The sequence below is a fragment of the Periplaneta americana genome, chromosome 14 (assembly GCF_040183065.1).
Source record: "Periplaneta americana isolate PAMFEO1 chromosome 14, P.americana_PAMFEO1_priV1, whole genome shotgun sequence".
Lineage (NCBI taxonomy): Eukaryota > Metazoa > Arthropoda > Insecta > Blattodea > Blattidae > Periplaneta > Periplaneta americana.
This window is the reverse complement of record NC_091130.1, coordinates 149,881,452-149,907,067: the sequence shown is the minus strand read 5'-3', so window position 1 is coordinate 149,907,067 and position 25,616 is coordinate 149,881,452. Positions and strand designations below refer to the sequence as shown.

General features: G+C 36.1%; 12 non-coding genes across 12 annotated transcripts; 1 reads left to right on the top strand and 11 right to left on the bottom strand.

Moving 5' to 3' along the window:
- Positions 1-778: 778 nt before the first annotated feature.
- Positions 779-850, bottom strand: TRNAE-UUC (transfer RNA glutamic acid (anticodon UUC)). The gene has a single exon. It is a non-coding gene; the product is annotated as a tRNA-Glu (tRNA).
- Positions 851-1,086: 236 nt separating this feature from the next.
- TRNAE-UUC (transfer RNA glutamic acid (anticodon UUC)) lies at positions 1,087-1,158 on the bottom strand. The gene has a single exon. It is a non-coding gene; the product is annotated as a tRNA-Glu (tRNA).
- Positions 1,159-20,735: 19,577 nt separating this feature from the next.
- TRNAY-GUA (transfer RNA tyrosine (anticodon GUA)) lies at positions 20,736-20,829 on the bottom strand. The gene is made up of 2 exons: positions 20,793-20,829; positions 20,736-20,771 (listed from the first exon to the last, which is right to left on the bottom strand). It is a non-coding gene; the product is annotated as a tRNA-Tyr (tRNA).
- A 251-nt stretch (positions 20,830-21,080) lies between these two features.
- Positions 21,081-21,177, bottom strand: TRNAY-GUA (transfer RNA tyrosine (anticodon GUA)). The gene is made up of 2 exons: positions 21,141-21,177; positions 21,081-21,116 (listed from the first exon to the last, which is right to left on the bottom strand). It is a non-coding gene; the product is annotated as a tRNA-Tyr (tRNA).
- A 75-nt stretch (positions 21,178-21,252) lies between these two features.
- On the bottom strand, positions 21,253-21,346 carry TRNAY-GUA (transfer RNA tyrosine (anticodon GUA)). Its single transcript has 2 exons — positions 21,310-21,346; positions 21,253-21,288 (listed from the first exon to the last, which is right to left on the bottom strand). It is a non-coding gene; the product is annotated as a tRNA-Tyr (tRNA).
- A 61-nt stretch (positions 21,347-21,407) lies between these two features.
- On the bottom strand, positions 21,408-21,501 carry TRNAY-GUA (transfer RNA tyrosine (anticodon GUA)). Its single transcript has 2 exons — positions 21,465-21,501; positions 21,408-21,443 (listed from the first exon to the last, which is right to left on the bottom strand). It is a non-coding gene; the product is annotated as a tRNA-Tyr (tRNA).
- Positions 21,502-21,576: 75 nt separating this feature from the next.
- Positions 21,577-21,670, bottom strand: TRNAY-GUA (transfer RNA tyrosine (anticodon GUA)). The gene is made up of 2 exons: positions 21,634-21,670; positions 21,577-21,612 (listed from the first exon to the last, which is right to left on the bottom strand). It is a non-coding gene; the product is annotated as a tRNA-Tyr (tRNA).
- Positions 21,671-21,745: 75 nt separating this feature from the next.
- TRNAY-GUA (transfer RNA tyrosine (anticodon GUA)) lies at positions 21,746-21,839 on the bottom strand. The gene is made up of 2 exons: positions 21,803-21,839; positions 21,746-21,781 (listed from the first exon to the last, which is right to left on the bottom strand). It is a non-coding gene; the product is annotated as a tRNA-Tyr (tRNA).
- A 75-nt stretch (positions 21,840-21,914) lies between these two features.
- Positions 21,915-22,008, bottom strand: TRNAY-GUA (transfer RNA tyrosine (anticodon GUA)). The gene is made up of 2 exons: positions 21,972-22,008; positions 21,915-21,950 (listed from the first exon to the last, which is right to left on the bottom strand). It is a non-coding gene; the product is annotated as a tRNA-Tyr (tRNA).
- Positions 22,009-22,083: 75 nt separating this feature from the next.
- TRNAY-GUA (transfer RNA tyrosine (anticodon GUA)) lies at positions 22,084-22,177 on the bottom strand. The gene is made up of 2 exons: positions 22,141-22,177; positions 22,084-22,119 (listed from the first exon to the last, which is right to left on the bottom strand). It is a non-coding gene; the product is annotated as a tRNA-Tyr (tRNA).
- Positions 22,178-22,252: 75 nt separating this feature from the next.
- On the bottom strand, positions 22,253-22,346 carry TRNAY-GUA (transfer RNA tyrosine (anticodon GUA)). The gene is made up of 2 exons: positions 22,310-22,346; positions 22,253-22,288 (listed from the first exon to the last, which is right to left on the bottom strand). It is a non-coding gene; the product is annotated as a tRNA-Tyr (tRNA).
- Positions 22,347-23,243: 897 nt separating this feature from the next.
- On the top strand, positions 23,244-23,316 carry TRNAM-CAU (transfer RNA methionine (anticodon CAU)). Its single transcript has one exon. It is a non-coding gene; the product is annotated as a tRNA-Met (tRNA).
- The last annotated feature ends 2,300 nt before the right edge of the window (positions 23,317-25,616 follow it).

Sequence of the window (25,616 nt, the reverse complement as noted above, 5' to 3'; positions counted from 1 at the left end):
TTTAATGAATATCGTAATCAGTGCGAGAAAAAGCAAAATTCGCTGCTCAAGCCACTAGTAATATGATCTAAATTAGGGGTTGGAAAGCAATGGTGGATTGTTAATGTTCAGGTGAGGGGTTTGGACTTTTTCCATTGCTGGTTGTCACAATCAAAAAATTACGACACAACGTTTCGAAGGGTGGTTCTTCCTTCGTCTTCAGGTGGAAGGAAGTAGGGAAGAGAAAAAAAAACCTATTGTTGGAAGAGAAAAAAAACCTATTGTTGGAAGAGAAAAAAAAAGGAATCGACGATCAGTCATACAGAATAGCTGTACGTAACGATCCCAACAATAGGTTTTTTTTTTCTCTTCCCTACTTCCTCCCATCTGAAGACGAAGGGAGAACCACCCTTCGAAACGTTGTGTCTTAATTTTTTGATTGTGACAACCAGCAATGGAAAAAGTCCAAACCCCTCACCTAAACACTAGTAATATCTTGAATGTAATACATATGATGAGAGTGAAACTTCATATATTTTTCCAGTAATGATACATTTCAGGTTGCATCGGCACGCTCCCGCTAAAGAGCAAGATGAGCGCATAATAAAAAAAAAGTCTGAAAACAGGTGCATTGCACCGAACAGAACAAAATCTATTTGTATTAAAAGCATAGAAAATAAGGGATTGACGTATCCTTCTAAATAAACGTTATATTATAGGAAGGCGAATTTTATTGTGTTTGACTATCAGCTCGGTAGTTATAGGAGGTCATGGAGATGTTTTACTGTATATAAAAATTTTCCGGTACCGGGAATCGAACCCGAGCCTCCTGGGTGAAAGCCAGGTATCCTAGCCACTAGACCATACCGGACGGGTGAATGTAAGTCTTTAAAGTAATGGTGTTCATATCCTATGTCGTATGTACAACCGTCACAGTGGTCGGTGGCTAGAGAACAAAAGCTATTTGTATTAAAAGCACAGAAAATAAGGGACTGACGTATCCTTCTAAATAAACGTTATATTATAGGAAGGCGAATTTTATTGTGTTTGACTATCATCTCGATAGTTATAGGAAGTCATGGAGATGTTTTACTGTATATAAAAATTTTCCGGTACCGGGAATCGAACCCGAGCCTTCTGGGTGAAAGCCAGGTATCCTAGCCACTAGACCATACCGGACGGGTAAGTATAAGTCTTTAAAGTAAAAGTGTTAATATCCTATGTCGTATGTACAACCGTCACAGTGGTCGGTGGCTAGAGCGATGGATTTATAGGTTCGTTCCAATAAGCGGTTCATGGATCAGTTCACGTACGGTTCCTGTACCATCTTATGCGCATGCGCTAGCTGAGCATCTGCTATGGGATTGAAACTGGACTGGACGCTGTTGGAACGCTTTAACGGATCGTTATGTACTAAATCCAGAGATGCTATAACTGTGATGATCTTTGCTAAGAACGGGATGCTTAATTATTATCGTTTCGCAGCTAATTCTAATTGCAGAAAATAGAATTTCGATCATTTTCTATAAAAAGATGACAAGAAAAATGGGCGGCAAGAATTCCGCCAATTCAATGTCGTGTACTGGGGGACTCTCATTTAAAAATAGTTTTTTTTTTAATTATTAATGTATGTACGTTATTTATTATACTTTTAATCAAAGCTGCATGTTGAAATTGTAATTAACTATTTCAATACCCAAATAATTTCCATTCTCTTTCCTTTTGGCGAAAATTTAAATTAAATCTCTAGTTTTATTATTCGTCTGTACTGTCACTTTTCATCTTTAACCTCAATGATGTGAACAGTCGATCATGTCTTTCTTCAGTATCCAGGAGACGTTGGTGAGCTTATGCGCATGCGCGTATCGCGTACTCTTCCGTACATGCCTCAATCCGCGCACTATTTCTGACCGTTCCGAACCCGTGTCAAAAGCTTGTTGGAACGCCCGACTGTAGTACATGTTTCCGGTTCAGGACTGGTTCGGATTGTGTTGGAACGCTTTTTCTGTACTGCGCATGCTCACGATGGTTACGGACGGTTCCTGACTGCTGTTGGAACGAACCTTATAATGATGTGGACCCGTATTCGATCCCCGATTTATAACTTGTGTTGGGCAAGAACGTGCTCCAGGCTACACACGGGTTTTCTCTGAGAGCTCCGGTTCCCCTGTAGCATTCCAAGAAATTTTCATCATTATCTTATCTCATCGCGAGTATAGCGTAGACCAGCCTACCATGGCGCACCCTGGGTAACGATTCTGTCGATAAATTGGTCTACATAACTGCTTCATATGAGTGAATGACATAAGTCAAGTATCCGTCATTATTTAAAAAAAAGTATCCCATGTATTGTGGTGTAAGAATTCTTCTGACACAGAAAGTTGTCCTAATTATAGTAAACAGTAGGCCTATTTCTTTACAATTGCGTTACCGAGTAAGGGTGACTTAGGATGTATTTACATACTTGACTTCTAATCGAGTTATATGTATGGGCTATTCCATCTCAAATCGACCGAAATATAGAGAAAATTGACCTTACAATTTTTAAATACAATGAAACTTTTTCTGTCCGTAGACAACTGTGATATAATGCTTTGTGCAAAGTTTGAGGCATCAGAATTTAATAGTTTTTAAATTAATAATATTTAAATTTATCGTATTTCCATAAAATTAGTAACTTTAAACTGTTGTGGCTCCGAAACCCTTTCACCCAGTGATCAAAATCATGGTTTATTTTGATGCTGAGAAATTAAAGTTTATATTGACATGTAAACAGTTTTTCTTACTTTTTATCGAAATGGAGAAATTTAGATTTTTCTTTAATAAGACGCCTTTGGCCACGAAAAAAATATTTTTAAAATATGGTTAGATTCCGCATTGAAAGTACAAATAAACATATTTTTTACTGGTGGTACGTTGATAAGAAAGTATTGAAAATATCAAATAAAGAAAATAAATAGTACGCGCGTGAACTAACCAGCTGACTGTGAGACGGGAGATAGTCGAGACAGGCAAGGCCAGGAGACAAACACGTGATGTGTCGTCTAGCAGTCATGGCTGGGCTAGCTTTATCACAAGTTTTCATAAACACAGGAGTAAAATGACGCCCAATGCTCGTTTATCTTCAGCTCTCGGCCAGTGCGTGCGGTACTGCGCCGTTCAAGTCTAGGCGCGTGAAAATAATTTATTTAATACCCTCGAAACTTATTGCCGAGCCACTAAGCAAACAATGCCGAATCCCTCTTAATAATGCAAGGTTTTTTCTCAATATTTTTTTACATATTTACAAATGGGCAAAAAGCCTAAAAGCAAGTAAAATCAGATTATCTGTCTTTCTGTGTACAATAAAATAAAGGATTACTTCTTAACATAATCTACCAAATGTCAGCTTCAAAATGAGCTCTCGTTGAATATTCTGCATTAAATGGTTCCAGAGTTCTGAGCGCTGAAAGAGGCTTGTTTTTATAAAATACGCTAAATTTATCACTCAATAATACGAAAACCGTTTGACTTTCGATAGTATATTTTTGAAACTGCACTCCCCTCAGCACCTTGTATAAGTAGGGAAAAAATTAGGGTATAAAAAAATGCGAGGTTTTTTACTGATCGATTTCATATGGAATGGCCCGTACAGTAAACAAGACAAATTTGGCGGCAACGCCAATTTCGCACCGGAATAAGAATGGAAAGTTGTGGAAATAGTGGTCGGCAGAGAGATGGGATCACATGCCTTGCATGTAAGCTTTTTGGTCCCGGTAGGTACACTGACGTTCAAAGATATCAGTTTTCTGATCGTGTAAGCTAACTTTGTAACCGCGGCATAAGTCGGAACCAAAAATATAGCAAATTGACAAACTTTGAAATAGTTCCACTAGTTCTCATTAGGTAACAGTATTACTGGGACGGGTAAAAATGTATTTGGGAAAATAATGATGTAGACCCAGATATGCCTATTGTCCTATTAAAAGGACAGTGGTCAATGTTTCAAATTACCCTCTCTACAGTTAACGCATTTGCTTTTTCACAGGTGTCATTGTTACTGGTCTTAATTAGAGGCTTGCTAGGTGTGGTAATACTGGTAATGGGAGTTCTGATCAGCGTTGAGTTTGAGATGTGGACGTGAGAATTGATCGTTTATTTCAGCTATGGCATCCGAGACGCAAATCAGATATGAAAGTTAAATATTGTTACAGTACGAAATTATTTTAAAAATTGTTGTAGATCAAATGACTCCTAATAAACATAAATATAACGTGAAACCACAATGCGTTCGAACTATCTATTCATTGCAACATTACAATGACGAAAACTTGTGTGTCCTTTTGGAAGGACAGTAGGCATAGTCCCATATATTTTGAAATTGTTTCTCTTTTTTAATTTTAGTAGATTTTTCCATGCATGACGTTTGAAAATTATGTTACGAGCGAAATTTCATCTCAAATACAGACAGCCTGCAAATGCCACTGAAGACGTAACAGACGAGAATTCAGGAGACAAACGTGATATAACACCTACTAATCTATCTGGTTCACAGCTTGCAGCAGGAGCAAAAATATTTCAGCATAGTCTTCTTGAAGAGGAAAGGGAGGGTTTAGGAATGGGGTGACGAATTTGTTGCATGTGAAGAGCAGACGCAAAGTCATAGCAATGTTTCTGCGAACACAGCAAGATCTGAATACTTTCAAGGGAAAAATTATTCCAGGGCCGGATATCGATCCCGGGATCTTTGGCTTAGCACATCAACTCTCTGCCATCTGAGCTACCCAGGAACTACACCCGATACCATTTCAACATTTCCCTTTATATCCACATACCTCAAGTGGCCTCACAAGACGCCTGAATGCCGACTTTGAGTGCACACAAACTCTGTGTGACTTGAATTGTGGTTTTCTGAAAGCATTCAGGTAGGCCTAAACATTTTTTCGCCTATTACGCATTTTCAAGTATCAATAGTAGTACGATACTACTCAATGACGATAGCATTCTAGAGTTAAAATGAATGTAGCCACAATGCATCACGCTTCAGAATAATATTAGAAATTATAATAAACAATAATAAAATAACAACGTAATAATTTGTTAATAATAATAGTAATAATAGTAATAATAATAATAATAATAATAATAATAATAATAACAATCAATTATAACAATTACATTGTTTCCTTTCATGTAAGCATAGTTTACAATTATTCCTCAAAATGTATGCTCATATGCCTATTGTCCTTTTAAAAGGACATCTGTTTCTAGCTCAACCAGTTACAACTAGAATATTTCGACACCATAGATATACTTCAATTATATACTGCATTAAATGTGATTTGTAAAATACACAAAAATTGCAAAAAAATGTTTCAAGCATATCTGGGTTAAGTATAAATTATTATCATAATTAACAGTATAAGCGATTTCCCGCTAAAACTAGTGTTGTTTTACAATCATTAGAGGGGGATGATATTTTGAATTTTATAATGCGGGTATATTTATGTACTATTGGTGACACTGATTGTTATCTTCGTCGTCTATTCATAGAACTAATAACTAAGGAAGCCACAATGACACAAACAAATTATTGATCACTATCGATTAGTAGGTACCACGTATCTTTGAACGCCAGTGTACATAGAAAGCGAGTTTTCGTAAGGACGAGTAACAGTGACAGGTTAGGTTTGGTTAGTTTAGGTTTTTGGTATGCTTTGCATATAGCCTACGCATTTTGGTAGGTAGGTGGTTATGGATAGATATCCACCTTCGTTTGGTAATGCAATTGTAAGAAATTACTTATTAGACCAGACTGTTTAAAATCAGTAGACGAAAAAGCTCGTGGAGATCTATTGTGAAGGTTTAGAAACATCTACTACGTGCATCGAAATCATGTATATTTAAAGACAGCTGGCTTTTGCTCGTTTCTATATATATATATATATATATATATATATATATATATATATATATTGTATTTATTTGGCTTTACAGTTATACAACACAAATTCAACGATAAAATGGTAAGTTATCAACAAACTACGAGTCAAGGACAAAAAGGCAGCTTTATGATCTCATAGAGATAAGTATAATTAAGTTCAAATTAACTGAATGCTTAAAAATACATCCCTGCCAATTGTTATCTCACATGCATAAACATGTTAGATACATTTATCTCAAAGATACGCTCAGATGCCGCATGACGTATTTCTTACGTTCATATTACAGTAATTAAAAGATTTGGGTTTTTAGCAACATTATCATAAAATATTACTCTTGACCTGATCGCGATGTACGCAAACGTAACATTCGCATTATATGGAGGTCATTGACATAAAAATATACTCGTACATATACATAATGTTCTGCCCAAAAGCAGGTCTTTCACTGCAAATCCAGCTTTCTTCAATCTTCCCTATTTTTTGTCTTTCTCTTAGTCTCCGCATACGATCCATATAACTTAATGTCGTCTATCATCTGATATCTTCTTCTGCATCGAACTTTTCTCCCGTTTACCATTCCTTCCAGTCCATCCTTGAGTAAGCAGTTTCTTCTCAGTCAGTGACCCTACCAATTTCTTTTTCTCTTCCTGATCAATTTCAGCATCATTCTTTCCTCACCCACTCTTTCTAACATACCTTCACTTCTTACTCTGTCTGTGCATTTCATACGCTCCATTCTTCTGCATGACATTGACATATTGTCATAAAATTTAATAGGCCTATGTGCAGTTAAAAATTTCGAACAAAAATAAGTGATGCAAAGAATTTTATTGGTGAGAGGAGGTGAAGGCAGGGAAGACGTTTCCTAACTTTCAATTAAAAATTATCAGTTTATTACATTAAAGCTAATATAAATAATTAATGTAGTCCTTTGACTTACATTGTGCAAATTATGCTAAAAACAGCTTAATTTTCTTGTAGTAAAAATAAAATATACAAAGTGTTCTGAAAAAAAGGTTCCAATATTTATAGAGAGGAGGTAGTATGCATCAAAACAAGGAATAAAAGTCCTAAAATTAATATCTTCTGAGAAATGAGCAAATGTTTATCATCAATGTAAGAGCAGCATATCTTCCACTGTGAGCTCTTTGGCAAGAAACAAATGAGGAAACAAAATGCAGCCGTTTGTGGCTGTGTATATGTACATCTAAAAAGTATTAATTTAGTGTAGGCCTACTTACAAAACATGGTGATCCTTCCTTGGGACTGTAACTCCATGCACTGAAACAGAAATAGAGACCACTTACATAAACAAGAGTTTAATAAATGTTTGACTGAAACATCTTGCCTAGTCAAGTAAAACGTCAGGTAAGATATTAAGTGTAGACTGGGCTTAAGTTAGTGAAACCAGCGACTAGGGATTATAAAGAATGGACACTTCGCGTTGGTACCTTTGATGTAGCCGGACTGATTTCAATGACCTTTAAGCCAGCTAAAGCGTGAGATTCTGCTTTCTCCCTAGAGTTGGCGCTGACATCACACCAGCTAGCAGTCGACACAGCGGAAATATAACACATGTAATTAATACATCTAGATACATTATGTACTCAAATAAAATAAATTGCATCCATAAAATAATAAATCCGTCATTAACTGTAATGTCTAGACTCTAGAGTTCCTTTATAATGACAGTTGAGACGTTGACCCCGACAACAATTAAAATATGTAATGATTTGATAGCGCTTAAAAATGGAAAAACAAAACTCTTACGAGAAGTAAAACCATATACCTATATTATATTATATACAAATATTAAACGAATTCGTTACTTAATTTTGTAATGTATTATATTATTTTATAATGTAATTTATTATATCTGAAATATAAAATATTATTATTACAACTAGTTCGTCACTCAGAAATAAGGAAAAGCTGTTAACTTGAATTTATTTGCAGCAAAGCATTACTAGATTATGCAATAAGGTAGGCGATGTTTGGATCCTGTGTCTCAACTCTATTCTCAGTTATTATCTTAGCGTATGCTCGATTACACTAACCTCTAGCGCTTGAAAGTGGAACTAAACGCCTGCGCACAGAGAAACAAAACACAGGAACGTTCGCTCAGTGTCCATTCTTTATAATCCCTATTCGCTGGTGAAACGGGTAGAACCCCGAAAAAGAAAAAGAAAACCATATGCGATGTTGTGAGCTACAACTGTCGCTTGGATTTTTAAATAAAAAATCTCACGCCTGACCAGGACTTCAACGTGATTTGAAAAGCTAATGATCTAGAACAGGTCTGCACAAGGCTTGCGCTCTCCGAGCCGGCTCACAGCTCATGAGCGGAATGCAGATATTAGCTGCGCTCTGTATAAGGGTGGACTGGAAGAAGGGGTGATCTCGTACAAAATATACACAAAAGGAAGTACTATTACTAGTGCTTATGAAATGAATTCCCGTTCAGTGTTTGCAAAACTATCTTGGAGTATTATTAATTAATAAAGAAATATTTATTTTCCAGAAGTAACAGAAATTATATAGCTACTTAAATGTACAATATCATTTTGTTATATTTTTATTTATCAGTAGGCTACATCAAAACGAGGTTTTATGCTGTTGGCAGCTGAAAGGAACAGTAGCCTACTGATCATAATGAAACATCAGTTATAGATGTTCGATGTCTGCTTTTATTAAAGTTGATTATAGAAAACAGTTGCTCACAAATATAAATGTTGAGCCAAACATAGCAATCATTTTCACAGCCAGCCTGTGTAGTCGTGGATATTATTGCTAATGTTTAGTCTTGTAAAACTCGATCTGGCTAGTAGTATTATTCAAACAATCTTAAGCCCTTAGGTCACATTGAAGATCAATAAGTTCGAGCTGTAAATCGTTAAATGTTATGTTCCGGCTTTTAGATTCCTCCATACTGTACTGTAGCAGTAGGTAAGCAACGTGAAACAGTTACTGAGAATAGGCCTACACACTGCACTCCACTAGATAACTGAGTGGTCGTTTGCCTCTCCTCTACCTATAGCACATCTATGTCATTCTGGCGTATCTTCCTCTCCGTTTCGGCGAGCGGTAAACGCGGCTCTCCCGCTCCGAAGGAGCGCGCGCGCTCGTTGAGCGCTGTTTGTGCAGGCCTGATCTAGAATCTAAATGAATCATTTTTGTTCCACACAAATAAGCTATTCAGCTTTATGCCGATTTCATTTAACGTGAATTATCGACTGGATCCTTTCAAAAATAAGCTTCAGTTATCCTAATGTTAATATTTATTTATTTATTTATTTATTTATTTATTTATTTATTTATTTATTTATTTATTTATTTATTTATTTATTTATTTACTTACTTACTTACTCACTTACTCACTCACTCACTCACTCATTCATTCATTCATTTACTTACTTAATTACTTACTTACTTACTTACTTACTTACTTACTCATTCATTCATTCATTTTGTTTATTTATTTATTTATTCATTCATTCATTCATTCATTCATTCATTTATTTACTTACTTATTTATTTATTTATTTATTTATTTATTTATTTTGCTAATAATTGTAACAGTATTCGTGCTATATATGTACTGCTGAAGTAAGAATGTTTAATATACAGAGAAACCACTCCTATTAGAGACCACTCCTCTTAGAGACTGCTCCACTGAAGGACCTCTAGAAAATTTTAAAGGGAAAAATCCTAAAATGGAATCAGAACCGATTTTTCTTAGAACCAATTAAAAAACAAACCTCCCCGACCACTGACCAGTTTTGAATAGCCGTTTTCTTAATTTTGTCCCATTCAAGAGACAGAGTTCATGATTAAAGTATAATGCAAACTCGGCTAATTTCGCAGTATTAAGGTTTCTTGTCTATAGTTGTACCCAAAAATGCTTGAAAAAATTTTCTTTATGCAGCAGTTAATCACTAGACATAATTGTATTGGTTGGTATAAAATTTTTATGCTCGACCATGCCGAAATGTAGTAATTATACACCTGGTAGCAGTCCTTTAATGCATGCCATTAAAGTACACCTACTCATTAAAGTACAGGTGTTCAGCCAATGACAAGTCAGCTTTGTACCGTTATAAAAACCTCAGCCAATGACAAGTCAGCTTTGTACCGTTATAAAACCGCAAGTATCGATTATTCTCGGATATGCAATCGAAAGAGAATTAGCGAAAAGTCACGGAGGCTGGAAATCCAATACTGTCGCAGGAGGTTATGTTCTGTTGCTATAATAATTAGCGTTAATTGTAAATAATATTCAAATAAATTCAATTTGTCATCTCGCTTTTCAATGTCTAATTTAGTTTCAATGTTATTTCAAAGTTAATGTTTAGTTTACTCTGTAGGTTCTTATAGACTATCAAGGTCAATGTGGACATCTGTTCCTCGGAAAAAAATCAATACTTTCGCGTCTGCGCACATCTCACAATTTACGAGGTATTGCTCAAGGTCAGTTAGATACAAATAAAATGAATAATTTCAAGTTAGAAATATGGTCGAGCATAAAAAGTCGTATGAAACTCGCCTATAATGGTAATTAAAAAGCTCGTATGAAAATTATGAAACTCGCTTGCACTCGTTTCATAAACATCCATACTCGCTTCTTAATTACTATCATTATAGGCTATTTGCATAATGTACTATTATTTTATAAGTGTATCTCAAGAGAGAAAATAGCTCCATCTAACACATGAGATCATAATATGATCAGCATCATGCTCTATCCGACATTTTACCTCCCCCCCCCCCGATACTTAATTAGACAGGGGGTCATTCTGGAAATTCATCGACAAAAAAAAAATTCCTCCACCATCCGGAAATAAACCCGCAATCTTACAGTCCGTCGCCAGTTGCTCTGCCAATTGAATCGTGCATGAATGAATGTACAAGAATTTCGCAATATTTAATCGACATAAAGGCAGGTATTACACATACGAACAAAGTAATTTTCACACCATAATTAGGCCTAATATTACGTCTTAACTCGCAAAGTTAATTATGTCTGAAGTGTCTCGTAAACATTATTTTTTTGTCCACGCCTGTGGAGTAACGGTTAGCACGTCTAGCCGCGAAATCAGGTGGCCCGGGTTCGATTCCCGGTCGGGACACGTTACCTGGTTGAGGTTTTTTCCTGGGTTTTCCCTCAACCCAATATGAGCAAATGCTGGGTAACTTACGGTGTTGGACCCCGGACTCATTTCACCGGCATTATCACCTTCATCTCATTCAGACGCTAAATAACCAAAGCTGTTGATAAAGCGTCGTAAAATAACCTACTAAAATAAAATAAAACATTGTTTTAAATTTTATTAATGGAATTACACTACATTTTAGAGAAACATATGTTACTGTTTATGCATTCCAACTAATTTATATAGTTGAAACGCCGCCCTTCGTGATCGGGTTAAGCGAGTCACATGGTCTGCCTTACGGCCTGTATTAGATCACGATGGCTGTGGCACAGTCTATTGTTCCTAGCACTCACAGCGCTCCAAGCGGCTAGCAACTATCGCGAGAATTGCAAAAAATCATCCCAAGCTTCGTGACTGTATATAGTAGACTTGGTTTCACTCTAATACTCTTCTCTCTATTCAAAATTTCGAAATGAAAGGAAAAAAAATTTTCCTCTTTGTAGATGCATGGAGGTACTGTAGAGCACCATGCTTTCTTGATCTCGGCACTAGACTGAAATGGTGTGGTCAGCATCACGCCCTATCCGACATTTTACCTCCCCCTCCTATACTCAATTAGACACGGGCCATTCTGGAAATTCATCGACAAGAAATTCCTCCACCATCCGGAAATAAACCCGTAATCTTACAGTCAGTCGCCAGTTGCTCTGCCGATTGAACTACTCGATCACTATTTTCGAACTGAAGTAAATAAATTTATAAACTTCTAAAAATAAATTAAGCATTAAGACTGACGCCTATGACCTTGGAATCAGGTGAACAATCTCCACTTTTATTCTGTGAGTCCGATTGTCAGCCCGTGCGCGCCACGTGTACGCTTCTAAACAGCGCTAAAGTGTAGGCTACTAATAGGTTTGTCCGCCATTACAGCTCTCCATATAAAAACACTGGAATCTAAATATCGGTGTTTACTCTGCATGTCATAAAAATAGACTAGCATACTTCCACCGACTTAAGTTCGAATAAGGTTAACCACATGCCCCGGAAAAAATAGAACTGCCACAAGGACCTGCGATATTCAAGGTCGACGGCAGTAGGTCAGACGAAAATGAGAAGGGCTTTATCCGGCAAATCTATACTAATAATAAATCTGTAGCCGAAATTTTTCTGGTAATTTTCGATTTTCCAAAAATAATTGGTCCTAACATATATAATTAACCACCCTGAAACCGAAAATCGCTTTTTTGAAATTTTTGTTTGTATGTCTGTCTGTCTGTCTGTATGTTTGTTATCTTTTCACGCGATAATGGCTAAACGGATTTCGATGAAAATTGGAATATAAATTAAGTTCGTTGTAACTTAGATTACAGGCTATATGACATTCAAAATACATTATTTAAAAGGGGGGTTATAAGGGGGCCTGAATTAAATAAATCGAAATATCTCGCTTATTATTGATTTTTGTGAAAAATGTTACATAACAAAAGTTTCTTTAAACATAATTTACGATAAGTTTTATTCCTTGAAAAATTGTGATAGGACTGATATTTAATGAGATAAATGAGTTTCAAAATTACAATAACAACACCATCTAAGGCGGTGTAATGAAATAAAAAACAAATGACTTCGTCTATAAGGGGTTTTGGACAAAAACAATCGAAAGCTATGAAACATAGCCTACAGATAATGTTTCTGCGTTTCTATGAAGTAATATCGTAAACTAAATTAACCCATTTGTATAATTAATTATTAATTCACCATTGGAAAGTGTAGTTTCTCTAGATGGACATAATGCTATAATGTTATCACAGTAACTTCTGAGTGAATCGAGGACAGGTAAGATTAAAATAGATTCTTATGCACAGAAAACTTGATAGGCTATTCTGTATATTCGTTTCCTGTATTTTCTAAACTAATTTTTATGACCAAATGAGTGGTCTCTGGATCAAAATGATCGCATTTTAATTTTTTAATTCAATTTAAATTAAGTAACATAACAAACGATTTATCCTTCTACCAAACACGAATGTTCCCTGGATCAAATGTCCTATTTTAATTATATAATTGCTTTATATTTATTTCTAACGGGTGCAGCGGAGCGCACGGGTACGGCTAGTAAAATTAATAAAATTAATACTTCTTGTTACTTGTACGTATTGTCTTAAATAAGGTAAAGCAATTCATTCGTTCATTCATTCATTTATTATATTCCATAGATCTTACATGAGCAATGAAGCTTTAAGATGTGGAACAAGTCAAAACTTTACAATTTTACAATTACAATTTTTACAAATTTTTATAGATTTACAATTTAGTAATTTTCTACAATTTTTACAATTTTGTGCAATTTTTTTACAAAATTTTGGCGAGATGTAGTGAGATGAAGTGAGGTCCGAGGATTCGCCAAAATATTACCCGGCATTTGCCTTTTGGTTGGGGAAAACCTCGGAAAAACCCAACCAGGTAATCAAATCAAAGGGGTTGATGCCGAGGACTCGCCATAGACCATCCGGCTTCAGTCCCACGGCTGTGGAAAACCTCGGAAGGAACCACAGACCAAAGGGGGATCCAACCCAAGCCCGAACGCAGCTCCGGATCAGCAGCCCAGCGAGTCTGCTATGGTATAGCCCAAATTGTCCATCGCTGTGGAGTAACAGTTAAAACGTCTGACCGCGAGCCGAGCGGGCACGGATTAAAATTGTCATGGGGACAAGTTATTTGGGTGACATTTTTTCCGAGGTTTTCCCTGAACCTACTGAATCAGAATTTATTTATTTATTTATTTATTTATTTATTTATTTATTTATTTATTTATTTATTTATTTATTTATTTATTTATTTATTTATTTATTTATTTATTTATTTATTTATTTATTTATTTATTTATTTATTTATTTATTTATTTATTTATTTACCTATTTATTTATTTACCTATTTATTTATTTACTTATTTATTGTGTTATTATTCGGTTGAGAAGCTTTTGTCATCTAGTCTGCTGTCAAAAAATCTGAAAGTTAGAATTTATAAAACAGATATATTACCAATTGTTCTGTATGGTTGTGAAACTTGCACTCTTACTTTGAGAGAGGAACAGAGATTAAGGGTGTTTGAGAATAAGGTTCTTAGGAAAATATCTGGAGCTAAGAGAGATGAAGTTACAGGAGAATGGAGAAAGTTACACAACGCAGAACTTCACGCATTGTATTCTTCACCTGACGTAATTAGGAACATTATATCCAGACGTTTGAGATGGGCAGGACATGTAGCACGTATGGGCGAATGCAGAAATGCATATAGAGTGTTAGTTGGGAGGCCGGAGGGAAAAAGACCTTTGGAGAGGCCAAGACGTGGATGGGAAGATAATATTAAAATGGATTTGAGGGAGATGGGATATGATGATAGAGAGTGGATTGATCTTGCTCAGGATAGGGACCAATGGCGGGCATATGTGAGGGCGGCTATGAATCTTCGGGTTCTTTAAAAACCATTTGTATTTATTTATTTATTTATTTATTTATTTATTTATTTATTTATTTATTTATTTATTTATTTGAAAGCACACAAACATTACTGCCCATAAAAGTACCTTCTTTACATTTTTATTTTACAATAAAAAGAAGACAATAGTTAATGTAAAACAAACTTATATTTGCAGTAGACTATTATAACACATACAGTGAGTAAACTGCTGAATATACTGAATATAATGAGAGAGAGAAATAGCTACAGTACTTAATTAACCAAATTTGCATAATTCTGTGTTGTTTCGGTAAAGGAAGATAAGTCATAAAAATGAATTCGGAGATAAATGAAAATTAAACTTCCAACCCTTATTGCAAATAATTTTCTAAACAAATAAAACACATTAACTGTAAGTATTCTTTGGATTTTTGCACACTCACTTGTATAATTTAACTTGTGTGTCCGTCTGGGGAACAAAATTCCATCTGCACAAAAAAATGACTTACCCCCCTTTACCCGAACACCACAGAAATTTATTTTTTAAATATATCATCTCTTTCTGAAAATAAATCAATATCATTGAGATAATTTAACTTATTATAAAAGGAACAACATTCTGATTAGGGGTGATTTTTATGACTAACTGTCTTTGATCTAGAAATATGAAAAAGAAGGCTACTGTTTACGTGAAATGAATACATACTTATAGGTACCCTTCATTACATCATAACCTCGGCACTAGAATGAGGTAATTTTATCAACATCACTGTACCTTTTCACTCCCGGGAAAGATCTGGTATTCAATTTGACAGAAGGTTGAGTAGGCGTAAATCCTGAGAAAGTTTTTCTGAAAGTTTAGGAACACTAGTTTTAAAGCTAATGAATGAATGGTTAAAACAAATAAACTAGCACCTAATGTTTATAAAAGAAATGTCATTTAGCTTCTTTAACATATCACTCAATACCACCCTCTCTTCTGCTAATAACGTCATACATAGAATATATCATTCCTCAATTAAGCTCTGCCTCTTATACATTAAGATCTTTACTAGCGTCGTGCATTACAGACGTAATGTTCGGTTCAAGTTTGTCGAGTATGGCGAAGTTCGATATTCGCCGATGTTCGCTCTGCACAAGGAGTCCAGTCGTGTTTGTTCCACCTTGTTATAAAAATATTCGCTGTCCTCCACTGTCACTCCTTCATGTTTTAATCCAGGGAGCGTCAAGTGACTAAACTCTCGTGCGTACGTACAAACCCTCAAGTCCTGACATACGGCTGTGGGCAATGGTAGCTGCTTCCACAGTGGCGGAGCTGAGAACTTGTATGTGAACCGAATTTGTGATAAGAATATAAATTAACTAGTGGCTTGTGCAGCAAATGCTGCAAACTAAGTTCATTAGACGTCCAAATAAACATTTTTCAGATTTATTTTCAATGAAGAATACCAGACATTCTGAAAGTTATTTGCTTCCATAATAATGAAAGATACTCTCTCTCTCTCGAGCCAATACTGAAGAGAACCACCCATATAAATATCTACACCACACCGCCATTAAATATATGAAAAAGACCCAACCCCACTTGATTAATAATTATAAAAATATTTGATTTTTAATAATATTATTATCTTACGTAAGTTTTATATCTTTCAGTAACATATACTATATAGCCGCCACTCAGTAAAATATAGAAATCAAAATCTAATTTAAGTTATTCTCTACATCTACTTATATAACCCCAAAACGTTTCACTTTCATATCATCAATATATCATTAATATGTATAATTAATGAAAAATAGTTACATCATGGCATTAACTACAATAATATTTCATTTCTAATGGTAATAATGTCATCAAACCACCTCAAGTTTTGTACTTTCAATACCCAATACACAGCTGTACCCAGAAAATTACACACCACAGAATCGAACCTGTAAATTATTTTTAGTAAGTTAAGTTTTTAATAACCAATTTAATTTGAGCTCTAAATATGGCAGCATTCTTGCAGATCATGGCCTTCGTGTAATACTGTTTACTGTAGTTTGTGTTTTGTTTCATTCTGAAATGCAACACGGCCGACTTGATGCTCGCTTCGCTTCTCTTTTACTGGCCTTGACAATTCATTTTGATCCCTGTGTTAAAGCGAAGGAAACATCAAGTCGGCCGTGAATGCTATTAGCTAGTTCTCTAAACTGACGACAGATGGATTTTGGAAAATAGGAAAATTATGTTGAAAAATTGACATTTCACTGAAAACTATTATTTTCCGAAAAACTTTGAGTTCCGAGCTTCAAAATGAGGGGTCATTTATTAAAATCCGTTCAGCCGTTTTCCCGTAATTTCCATTACCAGTTCAAATTATATATATATATAACCAACTATATACAAAATAAATTTTTGTATGTTTGCACAACAATGAAACAAAACAAAATACACACTTTTATACAGATTAACATACTACGAAATAAAACTGTTCACTGTTTGTCTTCATCTCATTGCTATACAGTTCAATTAACAAAATAAAACAACAGTACAAACGTTGTTATTCAAATCTCTAATATAGTACTTTTTCTTATACATCGGAGATTCGAGGCGATTTTTGCAGTTTTCTGTTAGTAAGCAGCTTTTCAATTCGTGGAGCTATTGTTTTAGTACCACCCAATCGCAAACATGCTTTCAAGTGTCCATCACTTAGTTGGCTTCTGTGACGTGACTTTGTAAACTTCATTAAAGAAACAGTGTTTCGCATACGTAGGTTGTCCCGAACAGCGAGATTGTGCAGTTTAGGAAACCTTTCTCGTGGAAAACAAGGTATAGAAATGGTTAATACTTTTTCTGTTTTGATACTTATCCTTTAGCTCAATATCGCTTTGTAAATCAAGTATTTCTAATTGTGGTTCAGCAGGAATATCCAGGACACTCACTGAAAAAGATGTTGCAAATATCTTAAATTGTTGTTCAAGTTCTCTAATTTCCTGATATCTACGTTCGAAGTCTTCGCACAATTGTTGCATTATTCTTATATATTTTTCCATGTCCAAGGCTTCTAACAGGTTTCCCATGTACATCCATAAATAAGGAAATTTCATTCCTAAGTGGGAGAAAACGTTCCAGAACGTTTCCTCGACTTAACTACTTTACCTCGGTATACCGGGGACAGAACAAGTAGAGGCTTCATTGACGTCACTACAGAAGAACCCACACACAGCAGAATTGTTCGTTGCACTACAAACTATAGTCGTCCACAAGCATTTGTGGTTGCCAAGGTCACACACTTTCCCTTCTTCTTACTGCAAACTTACTCACCCTCCTACCACCCTAATGGGCTGGGGACCGGTTCTACTGTAAAAATCTGAACTTCCTACACTGCAAAGACAAAACCGAAATTCAGTATCCTGTCTAAGCTTGTGCTGTGCTGTTCTGTGTTATGTGTATAGCTGAGAATTGTCTAAACTTAAGCTCTGTTATTCTATTTTATATATGTAGATACTTTTTCAAGCATTCAATAACTTGTGGCCGAGTGATTAGTCTCTCTGCCTTGCACCGTGGCGACCCGAGTTCGATCCCCGTCTGGATGGTGAACAAAGTGGGCGCGAGGGTTTTTTTATCGGAGTTCTCCCATTTCCCCTCATCATTGTCATTCCACCAATGTTCCATTATCACAGTCACTCTGCGAGATCCTAAGCCAGGTGTCCAGAACAAATAAAAAGAAGTCTGAAGTTGTATAACTTGTGTTTAATAAATACTATTATTATTCGAGTATGCTTCATAGTCTAAATAAGCGTAGCCAGACTAAATAGATCATTTTTTGTTTACAAATATTTTTAATATCTTTCTAGCAGTGAGTCATCAGCTATTTCTTCCAATAAAACTCAGAGTTATGGCAAAATCTTTTGTTGTTAGTTTAAACATTTTAAGAAATGTTTGTATTGACGCGATTGAGTCCCTACAAAATGATCCATGCCCACCTTTCCGTTCTCCTAACCATCTCATGATTCATTTTCCGTTTCATAGTCTCGTCCATCATCTAATTTTCCTCTTGATCGTCCCTTCAATCAGTTTACTAGGCCTATTATTAATCTCGTCAATCTTTTTTTTCCTTCCCTTCATTTCACTTACAGTTGTTTCTTCAGTAATTTTTTTTCTGATCAAATTAATTCAGTTCTGATTGTCCTTTCAGCTACGTCCCTATTAAAATGTTCTCAGCTATCTGTTATTTCACGCCGTCTCGTCAGTCGTTCTACCCTAATAGTTCCGGATTTTATTTTCCTTCCCATTGTCTTAAATCTTTTTTTTTCATCTCTTGTCACTTTCGCCCAAATCATTTAATCACTCCTGATCGTCTTATCAGTTACTTTCTCCTGATTATCTCGTGTTAATACAACACTATTTCATAAGCCTTCTTTCACAATTGACGAGACGCTCACTAGTAAATTATAAACGACCTATAGGCCTAAAAGGAACTGAGACGATCAAGAATGAATGGACGAGATGAACACAAGGAGACTGACGAGATTATTTTTTGCAGTGTAACTTGCAAAGGGAAAAGTTCGTGAGGAGGGTGGGTAAGCGACCGAAACTACGTACGACCTTGAACACTTCAGAAGTCTGTGTTCCACTATAAAAACGTTGACCAATTACTTTCACTGATCCAGCTGCGCTCTCACAATACAATAACTTCCGTTCAGAAAATGTTTTGCAGCTGAATGGTACCGTACCTGCTAGTGCGGGAGGAGGGGGGTGGTCGGACCGCATAAAAGTAACTGTCTCCAAGCTTCTAGATGTTCTGTCACCAGTATATGGTAGAGTAAATCCCCATACTCACTGTTAATAACATCAAGCACTGCCCTGAACTCCCTGGGTGCTATTCATAGACATTTCGCAGCACGCGCTACGAGCGTACTAAGCTAGCCCCGGCTATCCACTGGTTACTAGTACAGAATTCAAATCATATCCTATCGCTAACACTGGTTTAGGAATACGAAAAACTCTGATCATCCACCGAGCGCCCGCGCTAAAAATGTCTATGAATACGGCCCCCTGTGATTAAGTCCTTTAGACCTTATGAAATTAATTGTTCGCACAACATCCATTACATTGCTAAGGTTCATGTTTTAGCACATCAATTTTCCTGGTGCAAAATGCAGTGCACCGGTGCCTCCAAGCGACCTCGATAAGTTCCACCACTGATAGACTGCAGCGTACAACTGTACTGTCCGCAGTGGAAGCCGTAAGCAGGCCTGTACGCTCTCTCGCGATCTTGAGTCGACCTGGTGGAGCCTTAAAAATCGCTTAAGGATTTTAGCACGCAACTTGCGATTAGTTTTTCATACGAAATAAGACAAAATTTGTAAAGTCTTGATTGGCTCTGTCATGTTCGAATATTGCAGGACACCAATCTTTACCCTGTATTGGCGATATCAACATCCTTAAGATGAGTTTGTCATGCAGTCCTTAATAGAATCAACAGAAACGCCTAGCAAATGAAATGGGAATGCTGGAAAACAGCTCGAAGATACTCTGACTCTGTTTCTGGTCTTTGGTGAAGCACTGTACAAAGCACAGAGCTAATCTAGGAAAAACTTCATATGATTGATTTCAGTCATTTCAGACACTACATCACCTACTGTAGCTGGCATACTGCCATAACACAGTTTTGTAACCACTCCAGAAACACTATGAAGCATATTAGAAGCTCCAATATATATAAAAAAACAAACAAAAACAATAGTAGCTAATATTGCCTATTTCAAAATTCTAAAACAGAGTAGCTTAGCCGCTATGTATTGTATTTTATGAGTGATTTAAGAAGACTGTATCAACTGTATGGTTAGCTAAAGCCAGTGGATCAGTGCGGCGAATGGTATTATCATTCATGAGTCCGAGGTTTCGTCATTGAATAACCTAACATGCGAATTACTGAAATATTTCACACCTACTACAGTCCACCGCTCTACCAACTGAGCTACCAGAGGACTTATACACCGAACCTTTCTCTCCATCTGCTATAAGACAATAATCACAGTACAAACAGAAAAACATAAAATCATCCTCCGGCCCCGGATTTGAACCAGCGACCTATGGATTACTGATTTATTTCACACCTACTACAGTCCACCGCTCTACCAACTGAGCTACCAGAGGAGTTATGCACCGAACCTTTCTCTCCATCCGTTATAAGACAATAATCACAGTACAAACAGAAAAACATAAAATCATCCTCCGGCCCGGATTTGAACCAGCGACCTATGGATTACTGATTTATTTCATACCTACTACAGTCCACCGCTCTACCAACTGAGCTACCAGAGGAGTTACGCACCGAACCTTTCTCTCAATCTGTTATAAGACAATAATCACAGTATAAATAGAAAAACATAAAAACCATCCTCCGAGCCGGATTTGAACAGTCGACCTATGGATTACGGCAATATTTTACACTTATTACAGTCCCCGCTCTACCAACTGAGCTACCAGAGGAGTTACGCACCAAAACGTTCTCTCCATCTGTTATAAGACAATAATCACAGTATAAACAGAAAAACATAAAAACATAAAAATCATCCTCCGGGCCGGATTTGAACCAGCAACCTATGGAGTACTACTACTACATTTCACATCTACTACAATCCACTGCTCTACCAACTGAGCTACCAGAGGAGTTACGAACCAAAACTTTCTCTCCATCTGTTATAAAACAATAATCGCAGATAAACAGAAACAATATAAAAATCATCCGCCGGGCCGGATTTGAACCAGCGACCTATGGATTACTGATATATTCCACACCTACTACAGTCCATCGCTCTACCAACTGAGCTACCAGAGGAGTTCCTTTCCATCTGTTATAAGACAATAATCACAGTATAAACAGAAAAACATAAAAATCATCCTCCGGGCCGGATTGGAACCAGCGACCTATGGATTACTGACTTATTTCACACCTACTACAGTCCACCGCTCTACCAACTGAGCTACCAGAGGAGTGATGGATCCACTCTTCCTCTCCATCTGTTATAAGACAATAATCACAGTATAAACAGAAAAACATAAAAATCATCCTCCGGGCCGGATTTGAACCAGCGACCTATGGATTACTGACCTATTTCACACCTACTACAGTCCACCGCTCTACCAACTGAGCTACCAGAGGAGTTACGGAGCGAAAGTTTCTCTCCATCTGTTATAAGACAATAATCACAGTATAAACAGAAAAACATAAAAATCATCCTCCGGGCCGGATTTGAACCAGCGACCTATGGATTACTGACCTATTTCACACCTACTACAGTCCACCGCTCTACCAACTGAGCTACCAGAGGAGTTACAGAGCGAAACTTTCTCTCCATCTGTTATAAGACAATAATCACAGTATAAACAGAAAAACATAAAAGTTATCCTCCGGGCCGGATTTGAACCAGCGACCTATGGATTACTGACTTATTTCACACCTACTACAGTCCACCGCTCTACCAACTGAGCTACCAGAGGAGTTACGAAGCGAAACTTTCTCTCCATCTGTTATAAGACAATAATCACAGTATAAACAGAAAAACATAAAAATCATCCTCCGGGCCGGATTTGAACCAGCGACCTATGGATTACTGACTTATTTCACACCTACTACAGTCCACCGCTCTACCAACTGAGCTACCAGAGGAGTTACGGAGCGAAACTTTCTCTCCATCTGTTATAAGACAATAATCACAGTATAAACAGAAAAACATAAAAATCATCCTCCGGGCCGGATTTGAACCAGCGACCTATGGATTACTGACTTATTTCACACCTACTACAGTCCACCGTTCTACCAACTGAGCTACCAGAGGAGTTACGTATCGTCATTTTCTCTCCATCTGTTATAAAACAATAATCGCAGATAAACAGAAACAATATAAAAATCATTCTCCGGGCCGGGCTCAAACGCCAGGTCTCGCCTCCTCGTCTATGTATACTATCACTTCCTCCTGCCCATAAAGTTTTTTTGCATAATTTTGCGAAATGTTTTTATGTTTTCTGTTTCCAACTTTTATTTTTCCGGTCTTGTTTCTTCCTTATAGGTCATAATCGGTCTTTTGTTTTTTGCTCTTGAACGGAAGAGGGACTCGAAGTCTTGCACTGCAGCCTGAGGCTGGTCTTACCACTCCTATTCTGTGAATGGTTGAGTAGCCGAACGGCCGCGTTCTTTTGCAAGTATAACAAGCCACACCGTCAACTGAACCCGGGCTATGGTATGGTGATGATGATAAAATGTAAATTAATTATGGCAAAATGAGTCCGATGGTCCAACGCGGAAAGTTACCCAACAATTCTTCTTCAATTGATTGAGGGAAAACCCCAGAAAAAAAATCCCAACCAGGTAACTTGTCGCAAACATAATTCGAACCCGGGCCCGTTCGTTTCAGAGTCATAACTGACCTTTACTCCACAGCGGTAGAGGTAAAGAGTTTATTGTTGTTTTGTCGATATTAATTTGTTTGTTTCATTTTGTTGACGGCTTCTAGGTAGGCCTATTTGTTCTCTCCACATCGCAGCCATTTGTGCAGGAGAACTGAAATGATTCGTTGCCGTAGTAACTGGAAAGTGTGAGTGTGACATACCTGCAGTTTGTCTATTATATTAGCTGTCTGAGGGTTATACCACGGATTCTGACCCAGCAGATGGTTTCAAATGCTGTATGTGGTCACAGGGGGTTGTAAGCAAGGTTCCCTTCATTGATTTTCATCGCCTCGGTAGCGCAGTAGGCAGCGCGTAAGTCTCATAATCTTAAGGTCGTGAGTTCGATCCTCACTCGGGGCATAATTTTTTGCATATAAAAATAACAACCATAATTATGCATCTTACGTAGAATTTCGCGAGTCATTGCTGTGGTCTGTGTTTTTAACAGTTCATTTAGGGCCATATTCTCAATATGAGTATAAAATTATGTTTAATTTAAACTCCTTGAAGTTTAATCCATGGGTTTAACCATATTTTAATGATGATAATAATAATAATAATAATAATAATAATAATAATAATAATAATAATAATAATAATAATAATAATAATTTTAATAATAATAATCCAGAAATGCATATAGAGTGTTAGTTGGGAGGCCGGTGGGAAAAAGACCTTTGGTTGGGCCGAGACGTAGATGGGAAGATAATATTAAAATGGATTTGAGGGGGGTGGGATATGATGGTAGAGACTGGATTAATCTTGCTCAGGATAGGGATCAATGGCGGGCTTATGTGAGGGCGGCAATGAACCTCCGGGTTCCTTAAAAGCCAATAAGTAAGTAAGTAATAATTTATTTATTCTGGCGAAGTTACGGCCATCAGGCCTTCTCTTCCACTTAGCCCGAAACAAAGGAAGCTGATACAATTTTGCTAATATTTAAAGAACACTAATAAAAAATTTATACAGTAATACAAGCACAAGTTGAGTAAATTAATGCAAACATACTAAATAATAATTACAAAATAATATAAGGCTCGAAGTTACACTCAATGAATGCGCAAGCGGTAAGTGAACCAATATTACAAATTACAAGAATAACAAATTCAAAGTAAGTTAAATTAAAATTTTAAACACTTACCTAGAAGGTACATTAGTTAAAATATTTTGTTTAAACTTATGCCTTGAGGTTCTGTGTTTTAAACCATTCAGTTGGTCATCCCGCATTTCTGATTAATTTTTCACTACTGAAATTTATGTTAATAAATCATTTATTTGATCTTATTTTGTATTTAAGATCAATATTTTACTATATCTTACTAATTAAATAATACCTATTAATTATATTCGTAGTATTGCATTATGATGATGCAACAGTAAGAACGAAAGACTGAAATCTAGCAGTTTGATTTATTGGCTTGCATGCGTATGACTGAAATATAATGTTCTAAGGAGGAGATCAAAATTGGTTGAAACACGTCGTTCTGTACTGTTTTATTGGTCAAAAGTAGTATGACGTAGTAAAAGTGTAATAGTCATAGTAACTGGCTATGGATCTCTAAACTTTATACCCAAATTATCCCAACCCACCCCAATGTAACAAATTCAAATTCAAATTTATTTACAATTTACATTTGAAATGAATACATATGAAATAGATACCCGAAATGAGCATATGCTCGTGCTCGGGTACAGTCCAGTAATCTACATAAATTTTACAGAGATCAAATAATAATGCTGATGATAGAAATAATAGTAACAATAATAATAATAATAATAATAATAATAATAATAATAATAATAATAATAATAATAATAGAATAATCGTGACGGAGATGATACAAAGATAGCAATACAAAATAATTTATTAATGATAATAATAATAATAATAATAATAATAATAATAATAATAATAATAGTTATAAAACAAAAATATTTACAATAATAAAATAAATACTAAGACGGATAAAATAAAATATAAAACCACTAGCGAGAGTTAACACAACTTAAATAAGCATATAATAACCGGAAAAAAATGACGAACTCGAAAATCAACAGAAAAGTTCGTTGTATCGCAGGCGACAGCAACCGCCGTATTGATATTGTGTTATGCATTAATAGTAGTAGGGGGGAACCGAAAGTCTACGTAACTGCAGTTCTCTTTGAATCTTCTCATACAATCATGGGAAGTTAATGCTGCAAAAACAAAATGTCTACGAGTCAAACTGTTCATTATTACCAGGATAAATACAAATAATACTGAAATATATTAATCAAGTTTCAGTTATAGATCTCCCCTTTTGTGCAAGAGGTATCATATCAAAATATTTTATGAATGGCGGGGAAAATATAAATTTCAAGAACTCTCTAGTGACAGAGATAGTGACAAGTACAATCAAGTGTTTCTGTGGCGATGCTAAGAAATCGTTTATTGGAGATATTCACTGTTATTAATTAAGAAAATGATCTATTTATATTTATTACAAAACCTAACCTAACAGTTGATACTTAACTTACTTACAAATGGCTTTTAAGGAACCTGAAGGTTCATTGCTGCCCTCACATAAGCCCGCCAGCGGTGCCTATCCTGTGCAAGATTAATCCAGTCTCTATCATCATACCCCACCTCCCTCAAATCCATTTTAATATTATCCTCCCAT